Genomic DNA, 18608 nt, shown 5'->3' on the forward strand with positions numbered 1-18608 from the left:
GCCTGTTCGGCCACGCAGCAGCTGCCCACAGTTTTGCTTGCATTGTGTTTTTTATACTTCTTCGCAGTTGCGAAAGCTCCCAAACAGCATATGAGCTGTCGGCTGATACCCTAACTTTTGGGTCAGGCCTATACCTTTTTAGTACTGATTTGCTTCCGCTTGTATTGTCACTATTATTATTGTTTGTTGGTACAGCACAGTGGTTTGAACATGATTTACAAATAAATTAATAAAAAGTCAATATTAATTTTGGATAAATAAAATATAAAAAGTAAATATAAATAAAATAATAACAATTAAAAATAAAATAATAAAACTTATAAATAAAATAAATAAAAATTAAATAATAAATATGATTCAATAATAAATACAATAAAATAAATATTAAACATGAGTAAAAATATTAAACCAAAAATAAAAATAAATTCAATACAATTTTTTTTTGTTTAAATATGATTAAAATATTGCAAAATAATTAAATTAAAAAAAATAAAATAAATCAATAAATAAAAAATTATAAAAGTGGTTGAGATATTAAAAATCAATAAATAAAAAAAAAAAATAAATATCTACAATAATTAAATAAAAAAAAAAATGTTTCACAATAAAATTAAAATAAAATAAATTTTAAAAAAAAAAAAAAAAAAAAAACGATTGGAGAAGAAAATAAAAATTTTAAAGTAAAAATAGTAATTTTAATAGAAAAACTTCATGAATCTGTTTGCTAAAGCGCGCATCCAAAAATAGTTGCCAAAATTTGTTTGCTTATGAATTATTAATTGTTTATTAAATATTATTAGTCATTACATCTGCTTCTTTTTTAGTTATTATTGTAAATGAGTAGTAGCCGTTGCTAATAAAAAAAAGAATATTGTATTGATTAAAATAACTGCCCTATAAAGAAAATTATGGAAATAATTATAGCGTCATAATTCTAATTCATTTTGGACAAATGGTTTTGTTTTTGTTATAAATAAATACTTTGAGTCATTGGACTTTAATAATGAAATTCTAGATTTTGTTCTGATTTCCGGAGACATGGGAGCATAAAATAAAGGGGGAGTTGGAATAGTCTTGGGGTCATAAAAACGTTTCATCTTATGACCATGGTTGGGTGGGTATAGACCAGGGTGTGGCAGTTAACATCTTATAAGACCACCCCTGCTTTTCTTAAATTTTGTCCGAATTTCAACAGTGTGCCTGCATTTGTTTTGTTTATTAGATATTGGTAGTACTCCGATCGAGTTGTATTGTAGATTCGAGTCGGGTTAGATTATTGACAAGAGGATCGACTCATGTGTTTGTTTTTTTTTTTTGAATCAGGAAGGACTCTATAATAATAAAGTTTTCGTGGCTTCGTGTAAAGTATAGCAAAAACCCACCCCACAATCCCGAAAGAGCTAAGGGTTCAATGGGTCCCGCTCCGCTATATGCTTGCACGCGAGATGGTTGTGAATGATATTTGCAACCGTCTCCTCACATCCGGGGCTGACTATTCTTAGGAATTTTTTGGCGCTCAATCGTGGGTCTAGCAACGCCATCATAAATGGTTGGCTAACCCAATGTGAGACTGGCAACGTCACATAAATTTTTGGCGCCCAACGTGGGGCCGCAACAACTTTAGCATCGTGAAACTTGTAACAGCATCGGAAGATCCGATACAGGTTGTTGTTGGCCTACTTTGATGGAAGTAGGGCAGAAGGAGTAAAGTGTCTTCGATTCTGGACTTTGACTAATCTTACGTATGTGAAATTACTCGACCGAATCGCACTTTGCATCTCTTAAGGATTATCTTGTGTAATTCTGTTATCGATTATCGAGAGCCTTACATCCTTCAATACCAAGCTCGTTTGTTTTCGCTAGGTCTTATAAATTGTTGGAGCAATTTAAGTAATACCTCTTTATACATTTTCGGAATTCGAATATTTGAATCTTTGAATATTATCGACCAAAATTATCGGTATTGAGATTGCTTAATAGTTCAAATAATTTATTAGTTTCTAGTAACTTTTGCTCTTTTTTGGTATCGCATTGATGAAGATCGATTGTAACTCCGCTTTCTTCTGGAATACAATAGTATATGCATAGGCGTATCGTTGTCCGAAGAATACGAAGAAGCCTTCGATGTAATCAGGTATCAAAAATGACAAAGTTTAGTTTCAATAGCTCATATTAATAATCCTCCACTGTTGAGTCGGAACAAAGTTTAAATTCCTTTTTATTTATGTCTCCCAAAAATGTCGATGGAAATCTAAATTTGAAATATGCCCGTTACACGTAGTTTTGAAGAACCTCAGCCACTGCCACCAGCAGAAGCGGCTGAAAATATTTGTCTTATTTGCAGTGAACACATGTCGGATACACAACCTTGTGCGATAACTAATTGTGGTCATGTGTTTCACAAAAATTGTCTAGAAAATCGAATCAAAATTAATAAAGAGTGTCCAAGTTGTTTGAAAAAGGTTAGTCATAACGAATGGAAAGTGGTTGTAGGAAATCATTCGCCTAATTCCAAACAGCAATCGCAATTGTCTACGCAACCAAATCCACCCGTAGTCTCGCAAATCGTTACACGTTCATTGCAACGTCAATTTGACGCCGCGCAAGCGTTGTCGGCTGCCGATGAAGAAGCGAGAAGTAATATCGATCAATCACACAGTACAAGTACTGAGAGGAATCCTCCACTTCGTAGTACGCCCAACAATCAGGGGGCCAGACCAAAAGTGCCTGCGTACGAAAGAGGAAATGCACCTAGAAGAAGAGGAAGACCATTTAGACCAGTACAGCCTTCGAGGCCAAATAATGGTCGTCGTAATATACAAACTCCAGAACCAGATATAGAATCAATCGTAAGAGAAACGGTGAGTCGAGTAATCGCTTCTATGAATAGTTCAGGTTTGATAGTAGCAACTGCAGCAGCAGCAGATCAAACCGTGGAAGGGTTATCGTCCAGCCAGAGAAGCTCACGTAACACCAATTTGGGTCCATTATTGACTACACATAAAATTGCTGATATGTTACAAAAGTGGGGTGTTCGTTTTGATGGTTCGTCGGAAGGTTTATCGGTTGAAGGATTTTTGTATAGAGTGAACATTCTCACTCGAGAAAACTTAAACAATGATTTTCAATTATTGAACAAACATATTCACTTATTACTGAATGGAAAAGCCAGTAGTTGGTTTTGGCGTTTCCATCGAAGAGTTCAAACCTTCACTTGGGAAGAGTTTTGTGAAGAGTTAAGAGAGCAATATCGCGAGAGCCGTTCTGTCACTGAACTTCGAGAACAGATAAGAGCTCGTAAACAAAAAGTTGGCGAATCCTTTGATTCGTTTTATGAAAACATATGTAAGCTTATGGATAAGTTGTCGGTCAGTTTTCCAGAAGACGAATTCGTGGAAATGATTCAAGGTAATCTGCTAACAGATATGAAAGACAGGTTATTGTTTGAGAAAGTCTCTTCTATATCCGCTTTACGTCGTCTGGTACAAAAACGCGAAAATTTTCTACAGGAAGTTGGAAAAAATCGGTCAGTATCTTTTAAGGCCAAAGAAACTTCTCGAGTTTATGCTGTTGAAGAAACTGCTCCCGAAGAAGAGTCTAGTTCTGAGGTCGAGGCAGAGATAGCTGAATTAAAGCGAGGAACTGCTTCTAAATTAGTTTGTTGGAACTGTGAAATCCCCGGACACATCTGGGAGAATTGCTTAAATGAGCGTAGAGTTTTTTGTTACGGATGCGGTACTCCTCAGGTATACAAGCCGAATTGTCAAACCTGTAAACAGAGGTCGGAAAACCGTCAATCCGGGGCATTCAATGCAGGAAGGATGTCCCGACAGTAGAGATAGACAATAAAATTGAACCTAAGATTAGAGAAAATGAAGGATACATCGGTGATGAACGCACGATGTTAAGATTTTTACCTTACCATGAAAGATTAAGGAATTATAATTTAGTAAGAGATAGAATTTTTAGAACACATTTAGTTAAGAGCCGTCGTAATACCTTACGTATGCGAAAATATTATAGAAAAATAAAGAAACAAAAGAAACTGGTTATCTCAACAGTTTTTCAAAATGAGTCGGATCGACGTAGTTACGCGAAAGTCGCGTTCCTAACTTTTAGCGAATTTGGTTTGCTCGACACCGGAGCCAACATTAGTTGCATTGGATCGTCGCTAGCATTAGAAAATTTTTCTGATTTACCAAATTTTAAACCCATTAAATCGCAAGTGCGTACCGCCGATGCCAAACCACATCAGGTACTCGGAATTCTGAGAGTGAGCATGCAATATAAGAAGCAGCAAGAAGATATTGACTTGTATGTCATACCTTCTATAGCTCAGCGATTAATTCTTGGCATAGATTTTTGGCGTATTTTTGCATTAGCACCTGGAATTATTAGCTCTATTTCTGAAGAAGAAACTGAAAATATCGACTTTGAAGATCACTATCCATTGTCCGAATTACAATCTCGTCAACTGGAAGCGGTCAAAGCATTATTTCCGAATTTCGAAAAGCAAGGTCTCGGACGAACTGCGTTAATTAAACATCATATAGATATTTCTGATGCTAAAGCGGTGAAGCAACGAAACTATCCAATTAGTCCAGCTGTAGAGAAGTTGATGTACAAAGAGATTGATCGTATGTTAGAGCTAGGAGTCATTGAACCGTCACAGTCAGCATGGAGCTCACCTATTCATCTTGTGGTGAAACCAAATAAGGTCCGATTATGTCTTGATGCGCGAAAACTTAACGAAGTAACGAAAAAGGATGCTTATCCCCTACAGAGCATTGAAGGAATATTTTCTCGTTTACCAAAAGCTAACTTAATTACGAAGTTGGATCTTAAAGACGCTTATTGGCAAATTGAGTTGTCTGATGAAGCCAAACCGTTAACAGCTTTTACTGTTCCCGGTCGTTCGCTGTTTCAGTTTACCGTCATGCCTTTTGGGTTATGTAATGCTCCATCCACAATGTGTCGATTGATGGATGACTTAATTCCACCAGACTTACGTTATTGTGTTTTTGGTTATCTTGATGACTTATGTATTGTCTCAGGAGATTTTGAGTCACATTTGGCAGTTTTAGTGCGTATAGCTGATCAATTTAAAAAGGCTAATCTCACATTAAATATTTCAAAAAGCAAATTTTGTGTTACAACAGTAAACTATTTAGGATACGTTATTGGAAGCGATGGAATTTCTCCAGATCCAGAGAAAATATCCTGTGTCCAAAATTGGCCCACACCCAAAAACTTAAAACAAGTACGAGGTTTCCTTGGAGTTTGCGGATGGTACCGGCGCTTCATACAAAATTTTGCGGAAATTACCTTTCCCATCACTGAAGTGTTGTCCACTAAGAAAACTTTTAATTGGACCCCGGCAGCTCAGTCTGCAATGGATACGTTAAAAAATCTTTTAACATCAGCCCCGGTTTTGCAAAATGCCGATTTTAGTCGAAAATTCTATGTGCATTGCGATGCTAGTGACTATGGAATTGGAGCGGTGCTCATTCAACTGTCAACTTCTGGAGAAGAAAAGCCTATAGCATACATGTCAAAGAAATTATCTAAATCTCAGCGTAACTACAGTGTCACGGAACGAGAATGTTTAGCCGTCATTTTAGCAGTAGAGAAATTCAGATGTTACCTTGAATTACAGCCCTTTGAGATAATCACTGATCATTCTAGCCTCGTCTGGCTTATGAGACAGCAAAATGTATCTGGTCGATTAGCTCGTTGGATTTTTCGATTACAGGCTTTTAAATTCACAATTTCTCATCGGAAAGGAAAAGATCATATTATTCCTGACGCGTTGTCACGGATAGGTGAAGGTGATATAGATAGTTTAGAACTTGTGGGACCGGAAATCGATTTAGAATCGTCAGCGTTTCTCGAACCTGATTATCTAGATCTAAGATTGAAAGTTGAATCTCATGGTGAAAAATTTCCAGATCTTAAAGTTGTAGACAAATTCGTATACATACGAACGGAGCCATCAACAGGAGTTAATCTTCAAGATTCTCATTGTTGGAAGCTTTGGGTACCGGAGAGACTGCGAGAAGCTGTGATTTGTCAAGCACATGATAGTCTAAGCTCTGCACATGGTGGAATGCAAAAGACGATCGAAAGAGTGCGTCGTAATTTATTTTGGCCAGGTTTATCAAAAGACATTAGAGACTATATTAGGCAGTGTGATATGTGTAAGCAAACTAAAGCTCCAAATATGACACTACGTCCGCCTATGGGAGAGCAAAGCGTCTCTAGTCGACCATTTCAAAAGCTTTATATAGATATCTTGGGTCCTTATCCACGAAGTCGCAAAGGAAACATTGGTTTACTAATAGTTCTTGACCATTTTAGTCGCTACCATTGGCTATGTCCATTGAAAAAGTTCACTACGTCGTTAATAACTGAGTTTTTGTCACAAAGGATCTTTGCCGAATTTGGAGTTCCTGAAATTATAGTATCAGATAATGGTTCACAATTTAAATCAAACGAATTTGAAGCGTTTATGACAAAATTCGGTATTCGTCATGTTTTTACTGCATTATATTCGCCTCAGAGCAATGCAGCGGAGCGAGTGAATCGTTCCTTATTAGCCGCTATTCGTGCTTATCTTAAGTCGGATCAAACTGAATGGGATATGTATTTGCCAAGTATTTCATCTGCCTTACGTTCGTCGCTTCATCAATCGATAGGTTGTTCCCCTTACAAAGCATTATTTGGCGTAAATATGATTAATCACGGAGATGATTACAAGCTCTTAAAAAAATTGTCCTTGCTGGAGGAGTCTCCATATTTAGAAAGAGGTGATCAATTAGCTTTGTTGCGAGAAGACATTAAGAAAAGTAGTAGAGAAGCCTACGAGCGTAACGCCAGACAATACAATCTTCGATCCAGTCCTGTCATTTATAAAGAAGGCCAAGAAGTATTTAAACGGAATTTCCATCTTAGTGATTTCAGTCAGAATTATAATAAAAAGCTAGGACATCAGTTCTCAAAATGTCGGATAAAGAAGAAAATTGGTAATTCTTTTTATCTATTGGAAAATCTACAAGGTAGAGAATTAGGAGTGTATCATGCGAAAGATATTCGAATCTAATTCCCATCTAATCTGCCTTTGTATGACTCGTGAGATTATCTGGTGGGTGTAATGGTCGCAAATAAAAAAAATTGGGCGTAAAATCTCTTTCTTTTTGAGATTTTAAATTTGCCGCGCAAAGTTAGCGAAGACACAAACCATGGCACGATAAAGGGACAATACACCTCTGCAAATTAAATTTCCTCTCCGTGGTGAATTGTCTAGCGAAAGATCGTAGGAGAAGGAGACGAGCTTTGTCACTTTGGCAACGACAGCTCTCATTCTTTTCTTATTGGACTACGATCAGAGACGGATGCATTCTTGGTTGATGGTGTTTTAAAACAAAACTAAAACACATGCATCACCAGAAAAGAAGACAAACATAATCTGTCTTTATCCTCAGCATCCATCGATGCTTTTTTGCCTTGAGCAAAATAAATACACCAGCTCATTACGCATGCTACGCAAAGGTAATTATTTCTAGGAAATAATGAAATTTTACATTGGTCCTAACTTCGTATTTTTCTCATATGTAGATTGTGAAAATTCGTCTAAGCCGTCATTATTTTCTATTAAATAATACGGATAGACAAAATTCTACACCTATAGTGGATTTGTCCACGATTCCGGCGCATGTTAGTCAGCGGAGGCCGACTATTTCGTGCCGGAAGCCTTTTTATATTTCTGGTCTGCCGCCTGCAGAACCAAAAAGCAACAACAGTGAAGTGCAGTGCATCTCTGGGCAGATCACTCTTGCACCACTGTGCCGAGCCGCGCAAGGCTCTTGTACCAGAATCGTCACTTCTCTCGTTTGCCGCTTCTATTGTCGCCGTCTCCACTCCGCAGCAGCAGCCTCAGCAGCAGTGCAGTGCCAGTGCCAGTGCTAGTGAAGATGTGTAGTGCAAGTTTGTGAATAATAGTATGACAAAAATAAGTTTGTTAAAATTAAAAGGTCATACAATAGTTGTACACAGAGGCAATAAGAAAAGGGGTAAAAGCCCAAATAAAAAGCAACAAGATTTGCATTTGCCGTCAATTAATATATTGACAACAACAATTTAGTTGCCATACATATAAAATAATAAGTAACGAAAAAGATAACGAAAAGTAAAGAGAAATATCAATTGTAATTTGGCACTTATTTTTTTTTGCGCTATTTTTTTTGGTTTGCTTTGCTTTGTTTACCATTATTGCCCTAGGCATTAAAGGGTATATCCAACGTGAAACACAATAATTAAAAAATATATAAATAAATAAATAATGCAAATATAATCTCGTACATAATAACAAGCCACCATAAAACCCTGTGCACAACAATAATAATTATGACAATGTGTGTGTATGTGAACAACCAAACAAAAGTATATACCTTTTAAGGTATATAAACAATCATTATTATCATCATCATTAAAATCATTATCATCATCAACATCATCATTACCAACAGCAACAACATCATGAAGGCCTTCGTCGTGGAGTTCTGTCGGGTAAGTTTTAAGTCCGAGTGTCCGAAATAAAAATACATAAAAGAAGTTTTATAACATAAATATTCGTACATATGTAATTACATACATACATACATACATATGTTGGTGCCTGTTCGGCCACGCAGCAGCTGCCCACAGTTTTGCTTGCATTGTGTTTTTTATACTTCTTCGCAGTTGCGAAAGCTCCCAAACAGCATATGAGCTGTCGGCTGATACCCTAACTTTTGGGTCAGGCCTATACCTTTTTAGTACTGATTTGCTTCCGCTTGTATTGTCACTATTATTATTGTTTGTTGGTACAGCACAGTGGTTTGAACATGATTTACAAATAAATTAATAAAAGTCAATATTAATTTTGGATAAATAAAATATAAAAAGTAAATATAAATAAAATAATAACAATTAAAAATAAAATAATAAAACTTATAAATAAAATAAATAAAAATTAAATAATAAATATGATTCAATAATAAATACAATAAAATAAATATTAAACATGAGTAAAAATATTAAACCAAAAATAAAAATAAATTCAATACAATTTTTTTTTGTTTAAATATGATTAAAATATTGCAAAATAATTAAATTAAAAAAATAAAATAAATCAATAAATAAAAAATTATAAAAGTGGTTGAGATATTAAAAATCAATAAATAAAAAAAAAATAAATATCTACAATAATTAAATAAAAAAAAAAATGTTTCACAATAAAATTAAAATAAAATAAATTTTAAAAATAAAAAAAAAAAAAAAACGATTGGAGAAGAAAATAAAAATTTTAAAGTAAAAATAGTAATTTTAATAGAAAAACTTCATGAATCTGTTTGCTAAAGCGCGCATCCAAAAATAGTTGCCAAAATTTGTTTGCTTATGAATTATTAATTGTTTATTAAATATTATTAGTCATTACATCTGCTTCTTTTTAGTTATTATTGTAAATGAGTAGTAGCCGTTGCTAATAAAAAAAGAATATTGTATTGATTAAAATAACTGCCCTATAAAGAAAATTATGGAAATAATTATAGCGTCATAATTCTAATTCATTTTGGACAAATGGTTTTGTTTTTGTTATAAATAAATACTTTGAGTCATTGGACTTTAATAATGAAATTCTAGATTTTGTTCTGATTTCCGGAGACATGGGAGCATAAAATAAAGGGGGAGTTGGAATAGTCTTGGGGTCATAAAAACGTTTCATCTTATGACCATGGTTGGGTGGGTATAGACCAGGGTGTGGCAGTTAACATCTTATAAGACCACCCCTGCTTTTCTTAAATTTTGTCCGAATTTCAACAGTGTGCCTGCATTTGTTTTGTTTATTAGATATTGGTAGTACTCCGATCGAGTTGTATTGTAGATTCGAGTCGGGTTAGATTATTGACAAGAGGATCGACTCATGTGTTTGTTTTTTTTTTTTTGAATCAGGAAGGACTCTATAATAATAAAGTTTTCGTGGCTTCGTGTAAAGTATAGCAAAAACCCACCCCACAATCCCGAAAGAGCTAAGGGTTCAATGGGTCCCGCTCCGCTATATGCTTGCACGCGAGATGGTTGTGAATGATATTTGCAACCGTCTCCTCACATCCGGGGCTGACTATTCTTAGGAATTTTTTGGCGCTCAATCGTGGGTCTAGCAACGCCATCATAAATGGTTGGCTAACCCAATGTGAGACAGGCAATCGGTCACATATTGTATCTTCTTTGCATATGCTACAGTGCTTTTATTTAAGTGTAGTTTGGGCAATGTGTCAATTGCAATGCTTGGCTTCATTTGTTTAAATGGTGGTTTAATTAAATGCCATGTGGTGTAAGGTTGATGTGTCTTGCCCAACCACTTGACAAATGCCTTTTTAATCCATTTTGCCAACAATTACATGTTGCTGTCAGCTGTGTAGGAAATGAACAGAAAAAATAGCAAAATGTCAGCCAAAACTATGCACAAACATAAACATAAATCCATGCATGACAAATCTGTGCGCCACAAAACTGTCAGCCGGCATGTGAATACAAATGTATGTATGTATTTATGCCTCTATATGTATGCGTGTTTGCATGTGTATGTTTGTGCGTTGAGGGTGTGATAAGCAAATGGCACAAATTTAAGTTGCCGGCGCCATTTCGCCATTTTTTTGTTTGTGTTTCTTTCTTTTCATTTTTTTTTTTTCTTTTTGTTGTACCCTCCATATGTGGCAATGATACAGCTGCAGCATCCCAGGCAGAAAGAGAGAGAGAGAAAGATACACATAAACAATATATATTTATATACACATTTGTATATAAATGGTGTGTGGTTTTGGTGACTGCATGACAGACTGTTAAAATGTCAAAATGACACATTTGCCTAGCGTGTCATTAATATGCGACAGTTTCAGCCCAACAACAACAAGAAGAGCATCGACTACAACACGGAGCAGCAGTAGCAGCAAAGTGTGCGGCGTGTATCATTTTAATTTGCAGGCAAGAAGGCGTCGTCGGCAGCAACGCGACGGCCAACAGACGACAGCCGCGCACATTGACTGCTAACCGACTGACACAGAAACCAGAAACAGGAACAGGAGTAGACGCCACAGTATCGAATCAGGAAATTGCGGCGAAATGAGCGAATTGTGTCAAACGCTCTCTCGCTCTCTCTCTATATATATATACATTGTATTGCTCTCTCCATCTCTCTTTGTAAAATTTCCCAGTATTTTCTCACTCGATTTTGCCGCTTCGTTCCTTGAGTGTTCTCCACACAATTAGAAAGAGACTGTGGCAGCCAAGTGGGGAGAAATTTATGAACAGAGAAAGAGAGGGAGGAAGCGTTTGCAACTTCATCAGCAGATAATGCAATTGAGGCGGTCTTTTGTCGTTAATATTCTTTGGCCACCTAAAAGTATGCAATGAAAATATTGTATATCATTTTTTTGACATTTTCATATTACATACTTTGCAGCGCAGCATTTTTCCATGTCTTCCAGCTCCAGCTTTACTGCATATTTTGTGCAAAAAATTTAAAATGCATTCAATTTGCTTTCAAATTGGAAATTATGTCAAGACCAAGAGAAAGATTCTGCACCTCGACGTTTGTGTGTGTGTGCGTGTGGCAATTGCTTAAGTAGATGTATATGTATGTATGTGAATATGTGAGTTTGGATGTGAAAGTGTGAGCGCACATTTTGTTAAAATTCAATTTAGTAAATGACATCATCAGTATTTTCATTTGTTTCTGTCAAAAATTCGTACAATATTACCCCTAATATGAGGCGCTAAGAGAGAAACGAAACTTTTCTTATTATACACTACAAATTTCATGTGTGTTGTTTCACTTTCTCATCAAATTTTTGAAAACCTACTTAAACTTTTTCTTTCGCATTAGTTAATTTTGTGTTTTCATATGCATATATCAATTACTTTGCTAGAACTTTTTCTTCAGAAACAATAATGCAATATGTTCTCTTCTTACGGCATTTGGTAGCGCAGCCATTACTGGTAAATTTTCATTTCTCAAAGCCATAATTCTTAACAAAGCGCAAAAAAGATTGGTTGCTTGGTTGGTTTGGTAGGTTGGTAGGTTGGTTACTTGGTTTTTGTTGGTGCAATTTAGGCAAACGGCCGTCTGCCAACATTTTTCATTTCGTACTTTTGAGCGCTAATAATTCATTTTTAGCACAATTTGCTTAGTACTCTGCCTTTCTTTCCCTCTCGGTCTGTCTCTTACTCTCTCTCTCTGTCATTCTTTTGATCTTTGTGCCGCCTTTGGCTCGACCCCGAAAAACAGGATTACCTTACAAGCAAATGACGATTGCTACCTTTTCACACATTTTCACAATTCCGCTGAACTCAGTTCAGAGTTCATGAAAATTTTAAAACGTAAAACAAAACAGCAGCAAACAATTGTGACTTCTCCACGTTTTAGGCTGCCAGACGTAGAAATGCCCTGGAATTGTTGTTATACAAGTGAGTTATAACATCATCTGAATGAAGGCCACTAAATAGGGAGAACAAACTTTTTTGAAACATTCTTTGCAGGGTAGAGATTCAAAACAAAACAATGCGCGTGAGTTTTTAAGTGCGTAAGTAACATAAAGCTTAAGCATAATGCGTGGCATAAGTGCTGCTGTCAGGGTCACGAGTCGGAGTGAGACAGCGAGTGAGTGAAAGTGAGGCAAAGTGCGTGAAAGAGAGAAGATGAGTGAGCGAGTCAGGCATCTGCAGACACTGTTACAAATTACTTTTGTGTTTGTTGTGTGTTCTGTTGTTGTAGTTTCAGTGCCGTTTGCTTTGCTGCATTACAATTTTCATAACAATGCCTGTCATTATTATGATTATTTTTCAAAATCACATATACACACGCGCACGACTCGCACACACACACATACATACACAGGATCGTATACAGGTGGCGCCATTTTGAGCTCAAGTTGCCGTTGCCGTTGTTGTCTTCATCGTTGACGGCACTAATCAACAATTTAAATCCATTTTCCGGAGCTCCCTGCCAGCCTGTTTTGTCGGTAGCCTGATGTTGTCGGCGCTGGTAATTTGCTCGGCTGCTCATCATTCAAAGCTGCGACACACACACACACACACACACACACGGACGCGCGAGAGCACGCTCATGTGGACTCTTTGCGCAACCGGATATGCCGCTTTAATGGCTCCAAAAGGAAGTCACGCGTATTTTGTTTATAACCTGAGTCCTGGCTCCCATTTCCAACTACGTCTAATGTTTAAACTTAATGCCCTTAGCATTGCTATATTGTTGTTGTTCTTGTTGTTGAAGCTAAATCTGTGGAAGAAGTAGAAGTAGATGTAGCTGGTAAAACATCATCACCTTTGCCACCTCCGTCGCCATCCCCCAGTGGCAGACGTGTGGCCTAGTCGCATCCAAAAGAACGCCTGGCGCGTAAATCACGAACGGATGTGCTACGTGCCAGCCCAAAATGCGAGCCAAAAGTGTTCCACACTCGCTCTATTGGGCATAATTAGTTTCAAATATTTGCGCTGAAGCAAATTTAATTTTTCCAACGCATTTTCGCAATTTCCTCCCCACCCAAGATAATGAGAACATCATTGTGTCAGAGTATATTTACTTTACATTGTGGAATTTTCAATTAAATATTGTGACCTTATAGAGTTGGCATACAAATGTGAAAAGTTTTGAGTGCCAAAGCTAATTAAATCAACTGACAATCTATGGAGTGTTTTTAAAAGCAATAATTTTTAGGATTCAGAATTCTTTCATTTAGTTTATGAAGTTGTGGAATATTTTACATTTATCACTGCATACATATCAAAAGACTTATCAGAAACTTTTGCAACCCCAAGCACTGAAAGTCTTCTACCATCCGAACCGTATATCTGGGGACTGCTGCAGAAATATAAGAGGACATCGTATAAATATTCAATCAAATCTCAAACTAAAGACACAAAACTTGGTTTTGATTGCCGTTGTTCCTGCAAACTGCAAACAACAATAAAAACTCTATTAAATACGCATAAATTAAGGCACGTTGTGGCTTCAATCTGACGGCACACACACCGCTCTCTTTCTGCTCCAAGCTGGATTTACGGTTAGCAGTTTTTAATACCCTTCGCCCCTCAAAGTTCATGTGGAAACTTTTATGCCATTTTCCTGGCTTTGGTCGTGTCTATCTCAGACGTAGACTCAGTCACATTGGCATTGCCTTTGCTTTTGGTTTTACCATTCAAATCAAATGAACACATCCAGGACTCAAGCCCAAGCCACAGAGTGCAATGAATTCAATGCAAAAGTTTCGTTTGGCTTACCGCACCTGGACAAAAGCTGTAGCAATATAGTAACTATAGCATCTACGAGTGTATGTATGTATGTGTGTGTGTGTATATCTCTTGGTGTGTTAAGCTGTCATAGTCCCCGCCTTAGTCCACATAAAAGTTCAGACAAATTATGCATTAGACAGTCAGTCAGTTAGTTAGTTGACCAAGTTCGCCCTCAAATTTTGTGGCTCCTGACATAAAAACCTCATATTTTTGGCCAAGTACGCAAATTGCATGTGCCAATCCAGCGTTAACCTCTCACCTGCCGTCCCCCACCTGTGACCCATCTGTGTGACCCTCCTCCACCGTCTCCGCCTTCGTTCGATGATGCGATGTGCCCTGGCTGTGAAATGAGCACTGAACGGAGCCATGACGTTGATGAACAGTGTCGAACGTTGAGTGAAATTGGCAGCTTCCCGATAGTTGCATTATTTGCTAACTGACTAACAGACTAACTGACTGACTGCCTGACTGACAACCTGGAAAATGTCCTGCATGCTGCATGCGAGGCAGACCAACTTCTAAAGTTGTGTAAATATTGGTGCAGCAAATTTGTGAAAACATGTGCGCCATGGCATTATAAGACAAATTCGATTACAGCCAAAGTTAAGGATTTAAAGCTGCTTAAACTAAGTACAATATATAAGCAAATATTTGAATTAAATAACAAAGTTGGCAAATTGAAAACTTTAAACACTTCATTACAGTGTTGTAAATGCATTCAGTCAGTAAATACATAAATATAGCTATTTAAAACTGTAGTTCACACACATAAAACAAGGGAAATAATAACTACTTCGAAGCATATTTGCGATGCTTCGTTGATGGGCAAATAAAAATGAAAACTTGTCGAAATAAAATAAAAATGTTGGAAGAGCTGGCAAAGAGCTCATAAAATATTTTATGGCTCTTAACTCGTTTTTATGACAGTTGTGCGATTGCGTTTGCGTTGGCAAAAAGGGGAAATTGCACTGTTAGCAGCCATCACTCAAATCACGTATCATAACCGGTATGAATTTGTTAAGGAAGGCATCAGCAAATAACAACAGATATAAATTTTAATTTATCCTGAACCCAGCACGCAGCCAACCAAGCTTCAAGCTCCTCGAGCGTCCAACTACAAAATATTAGACACTAAAAAGTTATCAAGAAATTGTGTGCCATTGAAAGGATTTATTACGCTTGTCCTTTTAACAAATTTTGCGCATTATTTACGGGTTTTTTTGGCCTTCTCTGTCGGCCAACCACACGCACGCCAAACAACCCAAGCACACACACATCCTAACCAACCAATTTTGGGAGTCAAGCCTTTATTCATGCCCCCTCAAAGTTTCATTTCACTTTTTGTTGAAGCTTAAACATTTTTTAAAAGTCACCAACACTCACGCATTTGTCAATCTCTATGAAAAAGGGGATTGCCAAAGGAATCAAGCAAGGCTACCAACCAAAAAAAAAAAGAAAAAAACGAAAAAAAGAAGAAAAATGCAGAAAAAATAACACAAAGAATTTCAGGAGCAAAACCCCAAAAACTGAGCCGAGAACGCCGCGCCGTGTGTCCGCATGCTGGCTGCCAATCCTTATTGACAGCAGCACTTCCGCTTTGGCAGCCAAAATAGCTGCGAGCGCCATAAATTAAACTCATGTGCCACAAATTTATTTCAGTCCGCCTGTGTGTCGGTGTGTGTGTGTGAGAGTGTTTGTCGAAAACTTCAAAGTGAAAAGAGACTATTATATATGGAAACGAAAAGGGCAGGCGCCATATATACAGGACGCACTTGGCGTAAGCACACTTACAGTTTAGTATTCGGTAATTGACATGTAATGCGGTTACGATTGACAACAACAACCACAAGGGCAACAACAGCCATAAGAAGCATTGCTTCAACTTGTGACTGGCAACAATGTTGCCCACATCCGGTCGCCATTTTGACTTGTCCTTGTGCAACTGCCGGCGTTGTTGTGTGACAAATTCCGAGGCACTCGCAGTGCCAGCAAACGCCCCGTAAAACTTAACTGGAAGTTCAGTGCACAGTGCGCAAAGAAATGCGTTTTTCTATAAAGATAATGAGTAATACATAAACAAAATAATAATTAAGGCAAATGACAAAGCTATTAAATAATTATTTTATTTCAATTGGAGATCAGCTCAATAGCATATTTATTTATTGTAATATCTATCAAGATCCTTTTTGATTCGAATTAACATCTGTTCTGATATAACAGCGACCACTGTGACCTGCTGCTTGGCAATAAAAAGCAACTCAAATGAAATGAACCCCATGAAAAATGGCCAAGTGTTTGCCAAGAAATGTTTGGTTAGGTTTTTGCCGGCCAACCACCTGACCATTGAGGCGTGCACTTGGGCACGGCAATCGAACGTTGTCGGCGCGAAAGCAGCAGCTACGGCTACAGTTACAGCTACAACAACATAGAGAGCAACCACAGGATGTCAGCATAAATCAAACGGCAATGGCAGGCAGAAACTGGTCTGCTCTGCTCTGCCCGGTTGTGGAGTAAAAAGAAACCATAAGAAATCATTTCTAATCCCAAAAGTTTTGTAAGCGCATCGCAACAGACATCGTCGACCATGGCAGCTATCAGCAGGCTGGCCATGAGAAATGTTGCTTACTTGTTACCACTTCAAGAGGTCGGCAAAAGCAGCATAAAAGGGGATGGGCACAATATCACCAATATCAGTCGCAACATTTTGCAGCCACTACTCTTTCATTGGATACTATACTTGTGCTTGTCTCAGTTCTCAGTTCTCATGTCTCAGACTCTGGTCTCTGCTCTCGTCTCGTCTTGTCTGGCCTTTTACCCGAGGGAACGCATAAATTGGACAACCAATTTAAGGCCTAAAAACCACTTTTGCGTTTATATTCATGCGCTCAACTTTTTGCGCAACTTAAATGCCAGGATGACATTGGCCAATGTTGCTCGTAGACAGCTCGACAGACGACAGTCAACTTTAGTCTGTCGCCTGCTAGGGATTTGTGTGGTTCTCTCCTGTCTCCTGTTTTTTTGCTGCTCTGCTCTGGTTTATGGCACAAGGTAAGCACGTGCAAACATTTGTCGTGGTTATTTCGTTTGGATTTGAATCGCTCTGTCTTGTAGTTTACAACCTGCTGCTGCTGCTGATGATGGGCCAGGACTCTCACTGATAATGCCGACAGTCACCACCATTGGCCACGTGTTCGCTCACTTGGCCTTAACTTAGCTTTTTTTGGATTGTTGCGTTAATAGTCGGCCGATAAGACTTGACTTTACACCGACTAACAGCTCGTTTTTTGTCTTGCTTATCTCTTCGATATTTCTCTGAGGCGAACAACTTAATGTAGCAATAGAGAATAGTATTTGTTAAACTTCCTTAAGTTTAAGTGTATTGATACTGTATTTAAATTGATTCACATTTAAGATCTTTATATATCATATCTTTTGAGCCATTTATTGAATCTTTCATGCTGAAAAATGTTTGGCATCGATCTGCTGGAAAAAACTAAATGCTGCCAAGTCATTCATTTTATTTCACCCCACATCCATTAAATTCTGTGACCCCAAGTAGAGCCAAGTGTGCAACTGTTCTGTGTACAACAACAAGGACGAGCCCACAAAATAGTTGCCAAAACAACTTTAGCCTCTCTTCAGATATGACTTAAAATTGCTTGGTCGTCTTAGGTACTATGTGTGTGTGCAACAATTTTCAAGGCATAAATCTGCAAAATGCCGTGCGTTAAGCAGCTGATGTTTTATGGTGCGCTGGACGCTTGGGAAAGGCCGTCGAACTGTCTGGCAGCGAGTAAATTGCATTGCATTCTTGGCTTTTTTTCTTCTCACTCAACTTTTCCTAGTTGGAATTTCAAATTTTCCTTTGGCACTTGCTTGGGCAAAAAATTTTTGTGAGCGTGTGTTTGTGTGGCGTATTTTTTTCGGCTAGGCTGTGCTGGGCCAGGGTTAGAGACCTTCATGAACATATTCGTATTCATGTATGCCCCGAAAACGGTGCCTTAATTTGAGCATAATAAGTGCTCTGCTCGGTCACGCTGGCGTATGATGAATATTCATATTACAAACGCCACAGCAACAGCAGCAGAAGCAGCAGCCGCCGCCAGCCACGATCCAACAGCATCTTTATGGCACAGCTCAGAACTCAGAACTCAGAACTTTGAACAAACAAATGAAAAATGAATTTCCTGCTTATGTTTATGCCTGGCATATGTTGAATGCTTCACTCAACTTGGTTGCACTTGCCTTTGCCTTGGTGTGCG

Source organism: Drosophila albomicans, chromosome 2R (assembly GCF_009650485.2).
Source record: "Drosophila albomicans strain 15112-1751.03 chromosome 2R, ASM965048v2, whole genome shotgun sequence".
Classification (NCBI taxonomy): Eukaryota; Metazoa; Arthropoda; class Insecta; order Diptera; family Drosophilidae; genus Drosophila; species Drosophila albomicans.